At 32.9% G+C, this 5,966-nt stretch overlaps 1 pseudogene; it reads left to right on the top strand.

Annotated features, from left to right (window-relative positions):
• Positions 1-2,897: 2,897 nt before the first annotated feature.
• Positions 2,898-3,655, top strand: LOC124104786 (transcription initiation factor TFIID subunit 9-like; annotated as a pseudogene).
• Positions 3,656-5,966: the final 2,311 nt, after the last annotated feature.

Genomic DNA, 5,966 nt, shown 5'->3' with positions numbered 1-5,966 from the left:
TTTCTCATGATAATTTCAAATTTTTATTTCATTTTTATTGTTTTATGTTTTATTATTTTGCATTATTTTATTATTTACTACCAAGCCCAAGTTTCTGATCTGTAAGTCACAGAGGAAGCCTCCTTAGATTTATAAGCCATGCAGAAAAATCATCAATTACCGGTCTTAACAATGTTTTGGAAAAAGTTCATTTTGACATAGAAAATGAGGAGGAAATAACCAAAATAAAGCAATATACAAGATCATAAAGGAAAAGAGAATAACTTTAAAAAGACTTTAAAAATTTTCAAAAAATATAAATAAAAACAATTGAAAACAAAGTTTGAAGAAGCAAATAAAATTCAAATGTTGTTTAAAAATTAGTACCCAGAAATTAAAAAAAAAATTAAAATTAAATATGTGAGAACAGAGCCAAGAAAAACAATAAGAAATTAATCGGTTTTAGGGTTAACTTTCATGGAGTTTTAAAACAAAGAGAATAATTCTATGAAATAAAAAAATAATAATAGTGGCTATAGTGCTATCACCATCAGGCACAGAAGCTGTCAGTGTATTATGTACTGTATCTCACTTAATTCTCCCTTAAAACCCTGTATGGTGGGAACTATTATTAAGGCCAGATGACTAGAAGGGAATAAAATGCTACTTAATAAGCTCTTAAAATCCAAAAGAGCAAGGAATCTACTTTTTCTTTAAATGGTTCTTTCTGGGACTCTGCAATGAAAATAAGAATTATGCATTTTAACAATGATTGAGCATGTAACAAGAAAGCATATTTGCAAGGATATATTGTATCTTATTTAATTTTTATAACAAGCCTCTGAGTTAGGAGTTACTATTATTTTTATTGATTGATTGATTGATGAGGGGAATTGAGATTCCATGAAGCTAAGTAACTTCCCAAAGTCACATAACTAGTTACAATTAAGGTTCAAAATCCTCCTTACACCATTTCTAGTTTGATAATAAGGATTTTTTGAATACTGCATGCTGGTATACATCCTGATATGTAGAAGTTTCTCTAGGTCTGCATCTGTATGTGATATTGTTAGATCATAGGAAATACACGTGTTTGATTTTACGATTAAATGTCAACCTCCATTTCATGAAGTTGAATAGTTTATACTCTCTCCAAAATACAATGAGAGTTCCTGTGGCTCTCTCTTGCCAACACCTGGAACATTCTAAATGTTCAATTTTTTCCAATTTTGTGGTTTTAATTTGCTTCCCTCTTGTTAATAATTAGGTTGAATACCTTTATGAATGTTAATGAAGCATTTTTGTTTTGTCATCTTTGATGTTTCTGCTTATTCATTTTTTCCCACTTTTTTCTATTTGATTTTTTTATTCACAAGGGTATTTAATATACTATACACTGATTCTTGTTGTTTGTATAAATTGCAAACATCTCCAAGTTTCAACATTTTTTTATTCACTATTTTTATGGGTTGTTTAGTAAGAGACTATTGAATATTTTCCTTAATCTTTGTGATCTTGTATCTTTTTAAAAGAAATATTTCTCTACCACCAGGTCTAACAACTACAAAGTTGTCTTCTAAATTTTTTATAGTTTTTCCTTTCACATCTAATTCTTTCATCTTATTGAATTTGGGTTTGGTGTGGATGTGAAGTAGAAATCTGTGACAAATATTTTCAGAACTCTGTCCATATTCCTCAGATTCCTCTGGATCTCACCATGAACTCCAAGGAAGAAAAATCATACCCTTGGCTTCCTACCTCAAAAATCTGCTGGAGAAATCTGCCTGAGTGTTATCTGGCTGGTTGAGCTGGGTTGGCACATAAATGGGGCTTAGTGGGAAAGGGCCAGTGCCCTTGAGCAATCTTTATCCAATGTAGGTAAGCTGTCCCAACTTTTTCATCCCTAAATGGGACCATTGTAGGGTATGCTTTAGAGACTCTTGGAGACTTCATGGTAGGTTAGAGCTCTAGTTGCTGAAAGCGATGACCCATTTACTAACATATGCTTTACTGGCTTTGTTTTTCTTCCCTATTTTATTTCCCTACTCATGGATTTGCTTCCAGAAATTTCCAGTATCATAAATATTTTCATTAGAATTTATGGTTCAGGTTCAGTTTCTCCAGTAATCCAAACAGTTCTAGAAAGCAGGCCTTCGGGATGAAGTTCTATACCTATATACTTGCAGTCAGATAGCACAAGGTTTCCAATGCTGTAACAAGTGGGGTTGTAATGAACGCTAGCATGCTGCACTACCAAATTTACTGCTTCTCACTGACAATAGAGGAAACAGTGGTTTTTACATAGTTCTAACACTTGATAATCTATGGGAGTAATGCTAATCAGGATAATGAATTTAGTGTGTGTGTGTGTGTTTGTGTGTGTGTGTGTGTGTGTGTGTGTTTTAATTTTGGAAGCATGAAAAATAAACAGGTTCATGTCATCCAGATATTAGCTTAAGACATGCTTTGAAAATCAGAAGTCCATCTGTACACTGTGGTGCATGCTTGGGAGACTGAGGCAAAAAGATTGCAAGTGCAAGGCCAGTCTCATCAATTTATCAAGGTCCTAAGCAACTTAGTTAAACCCTGTTTCATAATAAAATTGTTTTAAAAAGGACCAGTGATATGGCTCAGTGATTAAGCATCCCTGAGTTTGGTTCCCTGTACAAAAAAAAAAAAAAAAAAAAGAAAAGAAAAGAAAAAAGTAAGAAGCCTTCTACTATATCTTTAAAAATATTTTCACAATAGAGGACCAGAATATTTGCCTCTGGATCCAACCATGCAATGGAAGCATGTCATAGAAGGCTAAGGATATTAGGGGTTGGAAAACTATACTAGGCAAAGAACTAGCATTAAGATCAGGACTGAAATACATTAAAGTGGATAATTTACCTGAAAAATTCTGATTCCTAAACATCATGGAGTCTACCAATATGACATCTCCCAAGAGCATGCTGAACATAGATGATGGCTCAAATCTTGATGGATATAGGGATTACAGAGTATACAGCTATAGATCTGATAATGGAGTTTGCCTTCTGACATGTGACCACAATTCTAGATGATAGTAAAATTTATTAAAGTTATGCTAAGAAATCTACTATTGATGCAGATGATGTATGATTGTCAATACAGTGTCCAGTTGACTGGTCTTTTACCTTTCCTTCCCCAAGGGATTTTTCAACTAGATATTGCAAAGAAATTCACCCCCTTTGCTATTGATCAATCAAATTCAGGTCCTAGATTGCTACATGATAGATACTGCTCCATAGCTTCAAACTACAGGCTCAAGTATTTGTAAGAAAAGGCATCTACTTCTCAGAAAGAAAAACGGTTCTGCAGTTGAATGTTGGTTCAATTACTAGCAGACTACGTATTTCCACACTAAGAACATTGACCCCACAAACCATGTCTGACTCAACTAAAGTAAGACTCCAGTGTGTCTGACAGGGAAAAGGTTTACAGTATAAATATCTATTTTATAGTACCCAGATGAAAAACATCAGCTCCTACAACATAACAGTTCCGAATGTTATGGTAATCCATCATTAATTGAATCCAAAAGTATTCTTATACCACTAATATGGTATCATCACAAAATATTGCCAATGAATCATCAAATGCATTGAAAATAAAATATGAAGAAGATAATGATGATGACGATGATAATTTGTGATCCAGCCTTGATGCATGTAACATGTATACTTGGTCTTGAATCCATTGTACTGAAATTAAAGAAGCACTGGATGTTTTTGAGATGTGTTTTAGAAAATTTAAATATCATTTAATGAGCAAATAATAGTTACTGTTATTTTCAAAAAAACAAAGATAAACAGACCCTCATCTCCTGCAGCCAGAAGGCAAAAAGTAAAAAATCAAAATTAACATTTTTGATTGTAAGGATGGCAGGAGTTAAGAAGCTGAACTAATAGCTATGGCAAATCTCCTAATCTAAAGGTAGGATTCTCATAAATATGGGACCATGAGGTCTGGGATGAATATACTTAAACATTTTGAGCTTCATCGTGCTGAACTCTCCAGGCAAGCAGAAGAATCCCTGTTCCTTGCTTAAGAAGAACAAATGTCCATTTTTTAGAAACTTTGAAATGGTGATGGCTCATGAGGTCAGTTTTTTCTCTTCAATAAAATAAAATTCAACATGAAAGTAGCTTCAGTGTTTCACCTAGTTGATTATGTTATCTAGATTGCTGGAGTCAGTTCTGCTACTGTGCTTCAGTGGCTACCTTGCAGCTTGGAAATTATTTCTCCAAGTGTGGTCTACAGACCCCAAGGGATCCTTTCAACAAGTGCACAAGCTAAAAATATTTTCAAAATAAGATGTTTTGCCTATTCTGCATGGTTGAAATTTCCACTGAAAATACCAAACCAATGGTATCCTTTTTGCCTTAGCCAAAAATACCAGGATACTGAGACCGCACTGTACTAATATTCATCACTGCTCATTTTTAAGCCTATTTTCCTAGGAATTTTCTTGACACAGCAGTCACGATTATTCATTTCTAAAATTAATCCTTGAGTGCATGTCTTTTTAAATATTCCATGTGACAAAATAGGAAATACACAAAGTTTCTACAGCATATGAAAGTATGATACTTTTATCAAAAAAAGCACTTTTGAAAGAATTTGTTAAAAATCAAATAATCCCTGTTAATGGAACAACATTTTGCCTTGAAATAACAACTTCCAGGCAATTGATGGTTAATCAAACTTGGTTATTTGGCAGTCACTTTCTCAAAAATGAACAAAGTAAGCTTGCAATTTTGAGTAAAAAAAAATGATGGTATTTGATGGTAAATTTGTTTTCAATGATAAAGTTTGAGGTTTCAACTGAAAATCATAGGAAATCTGTATATCATTTCATGAGCTTGGCCACTTTGTAATACTTACAAGACTTTTAAAAATGAAATTGGCAATTTTATTAAATAATGTGACTCTTAAAATATAATATAATTAAATGCATCAGCATTTAAAAAACCTGCCTAATTTGGTGTGTTAGTATTTAGAAATACTAACATCATTGTGTGATGTTACAAGATCATGCATGGCTAAAGGATTTACTTAGAGCACATGACAGACCAATGGATTTTAATATAACCAAGGATGAAGTGTTCATGGAAATTATTTCAGATTCCACAACATAACTGTGCTTTAAGAGGTTACTACTTGCCAAATTTTAATGTAGGGTTAAAGAAGAATGATCATAACTATCCAAAACCTAACTATCTACATTTTCTTTCCTTTATAGGTACATATTTGGGGGGGTTGTATTTTCTGTATATACAGAAGATACAAGTTCTGAATGAATCTGAAAACAGAATTTAGCTATCTTACATTGAGTCATATATCAAAAAGACTTGAAAAATGCAGAATAATGCCATTTTTCTCACTACTTTTTGACAATATGGTTATTTTTCATTAAAATATATCACATATATTAACTTGTAATGGCTTGTTTTTGTTATTCTAAAACAAATTAACACAGATATATTTTAATACTTCTGTTTAATTTGTAGTATGACATGTTTTGGTACATATAACACACATAAGTGAAAGCTCTTCAGAATTATCCTATACTGTTAAGAATATAAATGGATTTTAAGATTAAGAGGTTTAAGAACCACTGGTCTATAGTCAATGAAGTGTGAGTGATGGAACTTCTTTAGTATATAAGGGAAGGTATCAAAAACCTCATAGCAGTAAAATGAATTTGTTACATAAAACCAGAAAATTACCAGTTGACCCCTGTGTCCTGGGGGGACCCAGAGCAGAATCTAAAGTAATAAGGAATGTCCAAGTGAGGGAGATAGTCTGTCTTCTGTCATCTAGGACCCATGATAGGAGATGCCATTATGAACTGGGAACACCAGTGTCAAAGGGAGGGTAGAATTACAGAGTCCATATTATAACTCTTAATAATTAAAGAAAAAGTAGAGACAATTAAAGTAACAGTAAGAATGTCATGGCAA

This window comes from Marmota monax, unplaced genomic scaffold (genome assembly GCF_021218885.2).
Source record: "Marmota monax isolate L192 unplaced genomic scaffold, Marmota_monax_Labrador192_F-V1.1 WCK01_AAM20220418_F8-fsc00001, whole genome shotgun sequence".
Lineage (NCBI taxonomy): Eukaryota > Metazoa > Chordata > Mammalia > Rodentia > Sciuridae > Marmota > Marmota monax.
This window is presented reverse-complemented; position numbering and strand designations above follow the sequence as displayed.